This window comes from Aythya fuligula, chromosome Z (genome assembly GCF_009819795.1).
Source record: "Aythya fuligula isolate bAytFul2 chromosome Z, bAytFul2.pri, whole genome shotgun sequence".
Classification (NCBI taxonomy): domain Eukaryota; kingdom Metazoa; phylum Chordata; class Aves; order Anseriformes; family Anatidae; genus Aythya; species Aythya fuligula.
The window spans coordinates 78,872,335-78,886,456 of record NC_045593.1 but is presented as its reverse complement, the minus strand read 5'-3'; the positions used below and the strand labels follow the sequence as shown (position 1 = coordinate 78,886,456).

At 36.9% G+C, this 14,122-nt stretch overlaps 1 protein-coding gene across 1 annotated transcript in view; it reads left to right on the top strand.

The window, feature by feature from the left end:
• Positions 1–14,122, top strand: part of EDIL3 (EGF like repeats and discoidin domains 3) — a 275,384-nt gene that overhangs the window by 222,043 nt on the left and 39,219 nt on the right. The gene's annotated exons all lie outside the window — the stretch shown is intronic.

Here is a 14,122-nt window from a genome sequence, read left to right as displayed (position 1 = left end):
ATATGATTACTGTCTTTTCCCCAAGTTTACACACGTATAGCACGGAAGTATCAGTTGCCTTGTCTATTTAACATTTGAATAACTGCAGATCTTGGGATTTGCTGAAAGTTTTTTAGAGCAGCTTGTTGAAACAGCAGTTAGCAACTTCTGGAGAGGAGAAAGATTTTATTGCTGTATTTTATGGTGGAGAAGCAGATGAAAGTGTTTCTGCAAGTAAAAGAGAGGCTGTTTTATTGCAGCCAGTTTTAGCCCCATCAATGATGCCAAGAAACCAAGATTGTGCAGAGGCTCTGCAGAAATACCCTGTGGTGCATTATTCCTCCTGTGGGTGACAGTGGATTTTTAATTAACTACAGATGGCAGGGAGCTGCAGAGTTAATTCTTATATTCTAAAATTTTCTGTTCTGTTCTAAGCCTTGCCATAGTTGAACCTGCCTGAACCTGTAAATTTAACCTGGACCCCTGTGATCACTTGTTAGGACTCTATAAGTCCTTTATAAGGCATATTTTTTAATATGGTCAAAAATTTGTCAAGAAGTATTTGTGGTTTTTGTTTGTTTGTTTGTCTTAAGAGTATGATAATATTTCTTGTTCTAAAAAAACAGAAGGCATTAAAATCACTTGTTTTTTCAGTGTCTAAACTAGCCATTAACTTACACTATTAGCTGATTCTTATTAATTCAGTCCATGAGTAAAATGGACTCATATTCTTCAAGACTGGGTAATAGTTCTGTAAGAAAAACAAGCGTGACATTTAAATTTGTCTGTTTGTTGTTGTTTTGTTTGCTGGTAGTTCTCTCTTTTTTTCTTTAAAATGCATAATACTGTAACCTTTTAATGCACTGACTGCAATTTTATCATCATGCTGCTTTCACGGAATTTAGTCAAAACACATTTGTAAGAAAAAGTATGTGAAAGCAAACTTATCTGTATGCCCTTTTCTCTCAGCAATTCCATATTGCAAGGAATAAACCCAATAGCAATTCCATGGTATCCTAAAACAGGCATAAAGTAAGGCACAGATTTCTGAATATCACTTAAGTGGCTGTCCTACCAATGTGTTATTTCACAGTGTTAGCTTTACATGCCTTTTGAATTTTCTCTGCATGCCTTATTTGGTTTATCTTTTATAATTTTCACTAGAAAGCCTATAAAATTGGGTAAAAGCCTACTGAATGCCTTTAAAAATTATTGTTGTAATATGTGTTATGCGGATGACTCGAACAGCTTTGTTCCAACTGGTAGTTATTTTGGGAGAACCTTGCCTAAACGCCATTGTTATCAACTGTTCCTCTTCTTAAAAGCTTGTGTGCTGACATACACATCAGGGAGCCTGCTGTGATAATGGTTGCTGAGAGGTGATTGCATCATGTGCATAAATGCTACTTGCTACTTATGGGCAGTTCACAGCACTTTTGGATGAACCCTGGAGATAAATTCTTCTCTATCATGGGCTGGGGTTGTTTAACTCTGTTTGTTTTCTCTCCTTCAAAAAGGGAAATTCTGAATCTTCTATTTATTTTAAAATGCAGCCACTAATAAGTAAGTTCTTTTTCTTGAAGTGTTTGGGATCGCTACATCCATAATTTAGCTCCAGAGGCAGCTATGTGACTCATCACAGAGGCAGTGCATTTTCTTCTTTAAGAATATTACCTTATCAGTGCTGCAGTTGTTGGAAACCTGTTGTGAACTAAGCTCTACTTACCTGATGAGCTACAGGTTCCCTGCACAACACTTGTTTACATCAAACACTACCATTAGTAGAAGAAAAAGGTTTTCTATGATGTGTGGGAAATGTGAGTGTGATAAGATGACCAGAATTGTCATTTTCCATCTCAGTCATAATCTGGGCACTAATAGACATGGTTTAGTGATGGGACTTGGTAGGTCAGGTTGGTGGTTGGACTTGAAGGCCATTTTGAGCCTAGGTGATTGCCTGATCCTATGGGTGTGAATTCCCCAAAGTGCTTGCTTCAAGGGAGATACTTGCTGTTCCTGTAAAGATGCTACTGCAAAAGCCATGTGTCAGTTACCTGGCCTAATTCATAGGGTAGGACCCTTCACTGACATTGGTAATCTGCCTCTTTTTGTCTCTCTTGTTGTTGTAGTCAAAATCAGTGCAGGGTGGTGATACAGAAAAATGCTGCTGTTCAGCAGGGTACCAAACCTAATGGGAGTAATTAATTCCAGCAACCAGTTCTGCTCCTGAATGCACTTCCTTAGGGATTCCTTTCCTTTTGGAGACACTGCTGAGAAATTATCTAAAAAAAATTAAATAAATAAAAGAAAAAAAAAAAAGGTTCAGGGGAAGAGGGGAAGGAGTTGGTGCTGAAATTTAAAAGAAGTAAAGGTTTGCTTCCTATCATTATGTACAACCTTAATGTAAACCAAGCCAGGTATTGCAAGACAGTTCACAGTCTTTTGCAAGGATTTATTGGTGATCTATGATGAGGCTGTTTTGGGAGTGCTTCTCTTTCTCCTGAACACAATCCAGGACTGTAATTCCAGCCAGTCACCACAGTCCCCATTTTTTTAGATATTTGGGTATGCTAAAGTACTTCTTGCTTTATGTCTGGAGTGGGGCACTGAGACTATGAAGATTATTGAAAAGATTCCTTATCTTTCAGATGCTTAGTGACTGCTCTTGTAAACAAATTTTCAACCATGCTGTATCTCATTTTCCTAGCCAAGGCTATCATTCAAAAAAATTAATATTTTCCTTAAAATCCATCTCCAAGCTACGATTAATTTTCTGCAGCTACGAATTATGAAGTCAAGAGAGGCTGAAATCTGCTTTCATCTATTTGCTGTTAGTTAAAGATTTGGTGTTTTTAAATATTTCCTACTTCTGCTAGACCGGCAGATGCCATATCCGTCACCGTATTGATTTCCCACTCTGTGCCTAATGAGGACAGCAGCGCCTTGTGCTTTAATGCCTTTGCCCGTTTGTCCTTTGCTTGGTGCTTCAGCAAGTAATTTCTCTGATGCTGTTTCTCTGAACTGCTGTCCTCTGCAATATTGCTTGCAGCCGAAGCATCTCATTTCATTTGGTGTTTCCAAATAGCTGGAGTTTTCTTCTTCCCCCTTAACCATCTCCGTTACTTAAATTGTTTTGTATGTTATCTTAGTTCTTTCTAAGCACACAGAGGTCTTGGTATTTTAACTTAAAATCAGTGAAATGCCAGGGGTTTTTTGAAGGTCTGTATCTCAACAGAGCACAGTTGGATGAAACGGATACCCATCTGGGAAACCTGCTGAGGTTCCTTTGCATATCCACATTATCTTCAGGCCACCAACAGCACTGCTATAGCCTTGTGTTTCCAATCGTACTTGAAACTTCAAAACAGTTTTCTCACTGCGAATTTGACTTTCACCTATGTCTTCAGGTTGCATTTTTTTCCAACTTGATGTGCATGGGAGATAAACTTGATACAGTTAATTCACTATTGTTTTATATTTCTACCACTGAGCACTGATGATTTAAGAAAATCATCCTTCCCTTAAATAGTACAGTGGAGCAACAAACAATGTCTTACTCTAATTTTCACTCACTGATTGCATGTGATGGAATCAGATAAGCACTATTAGGAAGAAAACAGATGCTGATAAAGACAACAGATTACTGTGAAGATTGGCAAAGCAACTGTTATATACATGTATATACCTACTTCTTTTTCAAATGTGATGATCGTTAGTAGTATAACATGTTTGGCTTGGGTGCTTTTCATGGCAGCCTAATCTCCACTATTAGATAATATTCTCATGGCTTTTTCATCAACACTGCTCTAAAATAGTTGTCTTAGTGCTGCAGTTTGACTTGTTCTTTCTGTTTAATATGTTATCATGTTTTCTACATCACAAAGTCGCTTGGTTGAAAAGAAAAGCAGAATTGTATTCCAAATAGTTCCTCACTTTTTGTTTATCAGCTTAAACTAGATGATTTTTTAGATGCTGAGATTTCCGTAAGGTGAATCCTTCCTTTTTTTTTTTTTTTAATATGGGAAGAAAACACTTTTTTATCTCATATTGATTAGCCTAGTTTGTTTTCATGGTGGTATTCTTTCACTCTATCACAAAATAAAAGAATATTGTTTTCTGTCTTTCATGTGGTATTTACTGCTACTCTGTTATTGCCCCTGCCTCTTTCTCCTCTGTCTTGCTGTACTTGCCTGTTTATTTTTAATGAATTCTGCAGAGGCTTGCCGGATAGAAAATCACAATATTGTAACATTTATATATGCTGAAAACAATGCAGAAGGAGAAAATTATGTGGATAGTTCAATTATCTTTTGAACTGTATCATTAACAAAGCAAGTATTTCTACTAATACTGGTTAAAGTAGACAAGTAAGTAGTTTCTGTCTGGCCACCAGCTTAAGTATTTTATTTTCATACCCACACTCTGGAAAAAGAAAAAAAAAAAAAAACAAAAAAAAAAAAAAAAAAGAAAGGAAAAAAAAGTTCAATGTCTTAATTAAGGACTTGAAATACCCCAAATTGGAATAGGATAAAATGTTAGTTTAAGACCAATCTAGTAATTAACTTAATGAGGAAATTACATGACTTCTAGAAAGCTTGGAGTGCTAAGCAGTATGTTGTGACTGGTCTTTGAAAGATACAGAAGTATTCTGTGGGAATTGTAAGCTTAATTATAACATATAATAAATGAAGGGGATGAATCTTTCTCTGCCGCTCCAATAAACCACAGACCTCTCAAGCAGATCAGGAGAGGAACCAATGTTCTTTACATATACAGCAACAAAAGGTCTCTCGTTCTTCAGAAGCAAAGCTGGTATTGGTTTTTAATCACAATTTCTTACAGGCAGAAAAGTGAGTTTGTAGATTTCAGATAGGAAAAGGGAAGTCGTACAGAGATAAACATTGCTTTGTACCACTCTTTTTATTGGGATGCTGAAAGATATTTACAGTCAATATTGGTTGTTTTATCTTTTCAATTCAAAGTTATCTTCTTCTTTTCTTGTTGTCCTTCGAAAGGCAGTTTTCATTTTCTGCTTGAAATACTTAACTTGGACATTCAGTTTTGGCAACTCACTTTTGGTTTTATGCTTACCTCAAAGAGCTTCGCAGACTGATGCTCCGCTCAGTCTGTTACTTCACAGCATGCAGCAACATAACGAGGCAGGCTGTGATTAAAGGATTAATATAGATCTTTTCTTTCCCATACTTTGCCAGGAGCTCACTATAGATATAATTACTCTATGAAAAATGGCTAGTGATGGAATAAGGTGGTAGTGGAGAAATAGTTCCTAGTGATGTAGTCAAAGGCAAAACCAGGTAGAGAGGGGTACCCATTACTAAATTGCACATTGTTAAATATATATACTTTGCAATGCCTAGGCTGGAATGCCAAGCAGGTTGCTTTTGGCTCATAAACCATGGACTTGGTTTTAGAAATAGCTCTCCGCTATATGCTTTTGGGACACTGTAGATAGAGGTGAACAGCAAGCTTTTTTTTCTTTTTTCCTTTTTTTTTTTTTTTTTCCCCCTATACTGCCAATGCTTTTTTAATGCTAGCAACAAACACATGTAACTTGGAGAAATGGTATTAAGAGATATTCCTTGATTTCCTAGTCACAGTTATCTGTCAGCAAATATTTGATGGCCATTCTAGAGGTCAATCTCTAACCTAATTTTTCCCCCAAATCAAGTTAAATTTCAAGTTAAATGCATTATTCCCATTAATAATGTTACTAAATTGTGCATTTCAGCATTGCCCTTCCTAAATTGCTTTTGACTTTGCAAAGCTCTCTTCTGCAATTCATTTTATGGAAATGTTTATAGTAGTAATTGAATTTAAGCCTTGAAATTAAATAAGGCAGCATAAAATCTTAGTTTATTTTGGCTTTTCAATGCTTCATTTACACTGTATTTTACTATTTAGATATGAAAGTCTGGAGCCTTTGTAAAGTCATAGATTTTACTCTAACTGGCAAAATACAAGGAAGAAGATTATTAGAAGGACAGGAAAGATGCAGATTTTTGTTGCAAGGTGTCCAGTAAATAGAAAACAACTGGACATAGCATATTACTTCCTGGTGCTTGGAATTCATAGCTTGACACCTTCACAGACAGGTACAAGAGTCCATCTGAACTGTAAAGCAGCTACAATTAGGATATTATAGGAGGAAAACGTTGATTGCACAAATATTACTGTGTCCTACTTTGTTCAGAAGGAATTATTCAGAATTATTTCCTACTCTCTCTGTTAAGTCTTCTGTAAAAAATGAGGGGTTAACTCTTTGTTCCAGAGCATATTTTTGAAATACAACAAATTCATCATCACTAACAAAAATTACTTGAGAAGTTTCCATAAACAGTTTCCATAATCATGTCTAGCTTTAAAGCATTGCAGGAGAGTACTGTCAGTTCCCTTACCGACTTGTAGTTTTTTTCTGTATCACTTCCCTGCAGATGAAAGTTAAATTGAATTATGACCCATTTCCTATTACAATAACAGCTTTTGATCTTGCTTTAAAAAATCTAGGTGTAAGCGAAAACTCCCTCCTTGTTCTGAATTTTGATGTACGTAGCATCTGAGTCCTTTTGTTACTGTATATTTACAGTGGAAATTTTGCTCTTGCTTGATGCCAATAGCAGCACCATCTGAAAAAGGCATGCATTATGGAAAGATGTTAGGTTTTCATTGTTTTAAATTCCTGCTCATTTTACCTACTATCCTTTCCACTGACTTGAAATACTGTTTTCTCTCTGTGCAACAAAACTGTACTTTCCTTCCCCTCTCTTAAAATGAGAAAATGGCTACAAATTTGGCTAGGTAGGAGTACAGAAAGAAAGGCTGCAAATATGTTCCCTGTTCGTGCCTTTCTTCTCCCACAGCTTTGTTTCAAAATAGAATCCACTTTTTCCAAATAAAACCATTCATTGTTTTCATGGCTGCTTCTGAATTAATTTTAGGCTCATGCAGAATTGGACACAGTTTTCGGCCAACACATACTTTCAGTCTAGACAAGACAAAAGGATGACTAGGAAAATACAGATGAAGGGGAGAAATTAACTGTCCTTGGCAAGGTCAACTATCTTTCAGCAGTGAAGAAATACCTGCTGTAAAAACAGACGAGACAAAAGCTGATGCCGGATGAAAGCAAAAGAGCAGCGTGGAACTGGGTCTAATTCTGTTTTCTGATAGCTCAGTGCTTTATTAACTGGGCTGTGCTGTTTTTATTAGCCCTTTATGTTTGTATAATATTTCCCAAATGTTATTTTTTGACTAAGCAAGGCACTTTTATATATTTTCTTCATATATCTGTCAAGATCTTACAAGTAAAATATATCTTGGAAAGGCACTCTTCACTGGATTGGCCTCTCAATTTTGCATTCTTAGCCTTTTAGTCTTGACGCCAGTTTAACAGCTCTGTGAAGCTGTATTACAAGATTCTGGTTGACTTCAGAACTTTTTTCTTCAACATCTGCTATTCATTTTCTTGTTTGGTTCCCTGCATAATGTAGATAAAGACAGATGGTTCCTAGCTTGGCAAATAGTGAACAGAGATCATATATATGCTTTTTTTAAGTAAATAATGAAATTGAGGCATAAACACAAAGAAGTTCTAATGACAAATAAACCCCAAATTAATGTAAACCTCAAAAGAAACTGACTACCCTGAAGCCTTCTTCAGAGAAGGAGGAAATGTGCTTAACCAGGCTGACATTTACCAAGCAGTAAGCAGAAAAATGAAACAGCCATATCTCTGCATGTTAAAGCCTCACATAAGAGTATGGACATTTCTCTTGATGTTTCTGAATCTTACCCTGTTCATTGGTTTTGTTGTGTGTTTTTCCCCTGTAACACCCCAGTGATAGTTTAGTGTTGGTTTCAGCATAATACTTAATAGCTTGGCTTTTTGTTTTTAGTTTCCGTGTTAACTCAGGTGTGTCTACATAGCGATGTATTGTGCAAGACCCTCTTTCCACCCTGCTTAATAACATCCATCCTGCTTGATCCTCAGGTAATGCAAGAGCAGTTTCCCTGTCAGCAAACATGACAGAGGAGAAAAATCTTAGCAGAAAAGGTGAGAAAGAGAGAGAGAGAATTTAAAAGGGAAATGACAGTAGACACAAAAATACCGCAGCTAAACATTTCTTCAATTATCTGGGTCTTGTTCAAAAGCACCTTCAGACTTTTAATGTAAAGTGTTGGAACAGGCTCTCACAGGAGTTCCTCGCTGATTCTGAGCCTATGTCTGGGAGTACAATGACGTACAGAAGTTGAGAGTTGTTCAATGGGCATAAAGACAGAAATAAAGGCAAATTTTCTCAGAATGAAGCCATAGTTCTTAATCTGTAATTCATCTTTGACATGTGGACAGAGCTGAGAAGGTATTTGAGTTGACAGCGCTTGTGCTCTTGTTCAACAGTTGCCCCTAAAATAAGTCAGAAGATGTATTATTTTAAAGGAATGCATGCTTTAAAAGTTTGTCCTGTGGATTACAATAACTGTCTGCCTAATTATATCCCATACATAACCAAGTGTTAATTGCTTTTGTTGTTGGAGTGATCTTCTTCAAAGCTTCATGTTTAATTAACCACAAGATATATTAATTCTATTTCAACACAGCCTTTGTCATATAATTAAACAGAAAAATATTTTTACAAGTTATTTCTATATATAGCTTGTAAAAGGAAAACACCTCTGTAAAAAGCACAGGTCTGTTTTTTCCAAAGACAAAAGTAACAATATTTAAGCCCATCTTAGTGGGTCATCCTTTTTATGAGGTAATGAGAATTATAACAAACAAATACTGTTTTAAGCTAAGAAGTATTAAGAAAACTACCATAATGTTTTCAAAGGTTTTACCACAGATGGTTAATGATCCCCATTTGGCAATATCAGAAATGCTACAAAGGCTTGATGCAGTATTTATAAGTAGAGTAACAGACCCTCACCGCATATTCCTTTATCTGAATTTATTTTTATTGGCTTTACTTTGTGATGTTTGTCTTATTTGTTATTTGTCAGTTACACTGAATTCAAAGGCTGTGCTGTGGGTTCAGTTATGTGTGCTTCTATGTATTAAAGAGCATCCTGAACTTTTAAGAACCTCAATGTCATGCTGCAGGAGTAGTTAAGACTTGCTTTTTTGGAGAGTACCAAACAGTTTCAGGTGATGTCATTTTATGGAGCCACAGAATGAAAGTAAGAAGTTTTTAGAAGGTATTTTTGTTGTTGTTGTTTGTTTGTTTGTGTTTTGAATTACAAGCTTATCTACATTGCAATATTGAGACTGTAAAACTCATTGACAATGAATTGGCAAAACATGGATGCCTCTATACTCCTACAGCCAAAATGGGCGTCAGAGTGTACTGGCTACACTTCAGAGCATAGCTGAGAGCCACAGAGAAATCCACCACAGAAGAAAGCCTTGTTGTTCTCAATGTCTCCCACTGACATTCAGCCCATGAAAGTTCTCCAGCTGGGCATGGAAGTACCATGATTTTTTTTTTGTCTATATATAGGTATATGTTGCATGTTAATACATGTACAATGAGTGTGGTGAACCTCAGTCAAATAATGTGAACACCACAGTATTACATCCCTGGCTGGATGGCACGTCAGGAGAACATGTGCCAAATCCAACTGAGCTAATGGGAGTGATAGCCTTACCAGCAGTAGAGAGGTGCCTGTTGACAAACGAATGATGCATTTGTTTTGTTCTTTGGGCAAACTTGCCTGCAGATCTAGCTCCACAGGGAGGACTGTTACACTCAAAATAAACCTCTGAGTGGCCTTAAAGCAGCTGCCAGTTTAGTGATTAGTTGTTGACCATTTTTCACATCAGCTGCCACCAAATTGTTTATTCTTTTCACTTCCTCCAAATGTACATTGATATAAATTGCCAGACCAGAATAAGATTTGCTTTGTGTTCTGAAATACATCAAACAGGGTTGTTTTCATTTGAAAGGAGCTTGGAAGTCTTGTTTTCCAAGGTTCATAGCAATAATTCATAGTCCTAGAAAGTCATTTGATATTAAAAATTAAATCTCTGTTTTATGAGAATTTAAGAGTTATTTGGGGGTTATTGGAGAGTTTCAACATGGTTCCATTTATTTGCTTTATTCCCCATTCTAATATATGTGAGCTTGTGATGCTAAGGCAATCTGACTCCATAGCAAGATATAAGTTAAATATATTTTTTTTGTAATGCTAAGATAATTCTTCATTTAAAATATACATTATAAAAAAACACTTGGGAATGAAGGATGCTTTTTTTGAGTATTTTGCATATCTGAGTTACTGTATATCTGACTACATGTATGTAGGGATGGTGCAATCCTTTTCCACAATATTTTTTTTAATTTTCTGACTGCATTCCACTCTCCTGTGAAGCTGTCATAAAATGCTATCTGTTTTTAGTTCTACTGAAACAATAATGACTCCTGCTACTGGGGCAAAAGAGGATAGATAGTGAAGGACCACAGTGTTGTATTTCTGACCCTCTGACAAGTCAAACTTCAAATGGAGTAATAGCATTCTTGGAAAAAAAAAATGAAGCTATTGGAAATAAATGTTGTCATGTTGAATAAAATGTAAGCCAACGTCTAACTCTGTGATTTAAAAAAGTCTGTCATCTATTATGGAAGCTCACAAAGAACGTGGAAATTGTGGCTAATCAATTTACACTGCAGTCCTCCTGCATTGCATGAGCCTTTCCATTTTATTTTGACTGAAATGAGAACTGAATTCTGGGAATTAGATTTTATTTCTTGCATTAAAAGATATAAGCAAGTTAAAGTTTAATGCACAAGAAAATAAATGAAAACATTAAAATTAATTATTCAAATTTAATCTGTTCCTCATTTTTACAGAGACCTATAAATCTCACTTCAGCATTGCACTTCAGCCATTTAGGCTGTGTGGTCTTAAAAACTGGAGTAGAGATTTTCTATGTGGAGCTTTCTAGACAACTTGATCATCTGTCACTTTACATTGTATCATCCCATTATTGCACAGATTAAAGAGAAATGCTTGAAAAGACAAGTCAATGCCACATTTCTAACAAAGGCAATGTTTATAAAATGCAGATCTCTTCAAAGAACCCCACTTGATTGTAATCATCACATAGCAGGGATAAAAATAAAAACAGACAGTTCTATAAGTTTGTTCCACTAATTAGTTTATTACACCAACTTCAGGACCACATTGCACACAGAAGACTGTAGCAGCAGTTTGGTAGTTTTTTTACAGCTCAGGAAGAGGCATTAACTAACCTATTAGATTAACATGGAATATTTTTTTTTTTTACAGAACAGTTAATACCCAAGATAAACAATGTCTACTTGAGGCAGGAGAAGAAGCCAACTAGTATATACGGGTTCTGGTTCATATGTGGGTGGCAGGATGCTGATCTTCACTCTTTGAATTAAACATGAGAATTAATGTTGTGGTATTTCAAAGCAAAGTACCAGAAGCACTAACCAGGCCGTAGTAAAGTCAGTGTAAATACTGATAGTTATTTCCATATGGTATTTCCAGAGTATATGGGATAATGCCTGGGAGTAATCCATATTATGCATTGCAATCATTTGACATTGAGTCATACACCTCAAAAAAAAAAAAAAAAAAAAGACAAAGAAATAGCACCATTGCACCATTGGGAATGGAATATGTGGTATTCTCTACAACATGAGAATTAAGTAAGGACACGTGAGATTAGCAGTCAGTATATTTATAGAAATAAACTTCCCATATGCTGTGGAATTTTGTGGAGATTAAATATGTAAGTAAGCTCATCACAGATTCAGTAAATTCATGGAGGATAAGTGATTGTTCAGATACAATTTCAGAAAGTCCTTAGGCCAACCAAATATAGGAAGGTCATTCTACCAAGGGCAACAAGTGCTTTTTAGTTTTCCTAAGTTTTAGAGCTGTAACAAACAGGATACTGGGATCAGTTTTGGTCTGACTTAGTCCTTCTTGTTGCTTGAGACAGTGCATGATCATTGCTCCCTGATAGAATAAAACCATGAATACTTCTTTCTTAGAATTGTAGGCAGCAGTGGCTGGTAGCCGTCACTGTCAGTTCTTCTGGAAAACATTGTCTATTTCTATTCTTTTAAAGAAAACTCATAATATTGTAGAATAATAGAATCATAACATTATTCAGATTAGAAAAGACATCTAAGATCATCTAGTCCAACCTTTAACATAGTACTGACAAGTCCACCATGCTATGCACCACATCTATATGTTTCTTGAAGATCTCCAGGGATGTTGACTCAACCCTGGGCAATGTGTTCCAATATCTAACAACCCTTTCAGAAAAGAAATTTATTCTAATATCCAACCTGGACCTCCCCTCGCACAACTCCAGGCCATTTCTTCTAATCTTAATCACTTGATACTTGGGAGAAGAGCCTGATCCCCACGTATAAAGGTCAGCCTCCTTTAAGGTAACTGCAAAGTACAATAAGGTCTCCCCTGAGCCTTCTTTTGTCCAAGCTAAACATCCCCAGCTCCCACAGTTGCTCCTCTTTGGATTTGTTCTCTCTATTCTCTCTATATATGTTATGAAGCAATTAAGTGTCTAAACCATAACTGCCAAAACAAGGAGAAAAAAAAAACAACCAACCAACAAACCAACAAAAAACACAAACCAAACCAACCAACCAAAAACAAAACAAAACAAAAAACAACACCACTAGCAGCTACAAGTACTTGCATTCAAAATTACAATGGGTATAAAATCTTACCATTGACGGTGACTAGCAAGTACCACAGTGTTTGCCACAGCACAGAGCCCTATTATCCTTTCAGTGCCTCCTTTACTAATCTGTCCTTATTAAAATAATGTAAAGTGAAGACTAGAGAGGAGAGCCAGGTTTGTGCAACAAGAAGCATATCATTATTACAAGTGAGCATTGACCTCTCTAGAGCCTATTCCACTTGCCACTTACAGGCTGTATGAACTGAGCATGTAGGAATTTTATGCCTTCTGCACCCCATTTCTTCTCTGTATTGCCCATTAGTGGATAATGAAATACTGCCCACTCTATATAGATAAGGAAAGTGTGTGTGATTCAACATCACAGTTGAGTCTTAAGTGCCTGCACAGAGATTAAGCAAAAGGGTAAATGGTTAAGACAATGGGAGAGAAATATACATAACAGTTGTTTGTTTGTCTCACCTTGGACTTAACTGTACTGTATTTAAAAAAAAAAAAAAAAAAAAAAAAAAGTAAATACTCTATGACGGTATATACTTGATGATTAAGTAGACTTAATTTCCACCTGGAAAACAGTCATGTTATGAGGAATATGAGAGACAACTATAAAAGACAGAGAACATCAACAGTGGGAGTCAGATTAATGAAAAAAAAAAAAACAAAAAACAAAAAACTACTGAGTGGTTTACACCATGCTTGATAGACCTTAGAAACTCTGACTAATGGTTTTGTGGCTGTGAGAGGTTGATTTGAATTCAGTGGCAGACTGGACAAGAACTCATTCAGCCCTTACAGGAAGAAAAGCCTTTAAAATTACTAAATAGACAAAACACGTTAGACTGAAGGAATTCTAGAAGGGGTCTCCCTGCCCCTGCTGTTGCTCGGCAGCCCTCTCCTATGTCCCGACAAGGGGTAGAGGCTGCCCCCGTTGACCACATGCAGAACAGAGGGCTAGACTGTCTGCAAGAGACAAGGGGCTGGACCCTTGTCTCAGCTCGGAGCAGAAAGAGACATCTGCCCCTGACACCCATGGTGCCACCTACCACCATGGTGTCCCTGGGAAATAGATTTGAGGCTCTCACGGAGGTTGCGGAAGAGGCTGAGGGTCTGGACAGTAGTCTGAACCCGGGAAGCAACCCTGAGAAGAGAGTCAAGATTGGGGGAAGTGCAAAACATAAGGATCAGGGCCGGATGGAGCACCGCATTGTAACCGGTGCCACAAAAAAAGAGCAGAGAGTCCTGGTGACTGGGGACTCCTTGCTGAGGGGCACTGAGGCTCCTATCTGCTGCCCAAATAACCTAGCCAGAGAAGTGTGCTGTCTTCCTGGGGCACATGTCAGAGACGTTAGGAAGGCTCTGCCATGACTCATTAAACAGGAGGACTACTATCCTCTCATAGTCATTCAGGTTGGATTCTGGGAA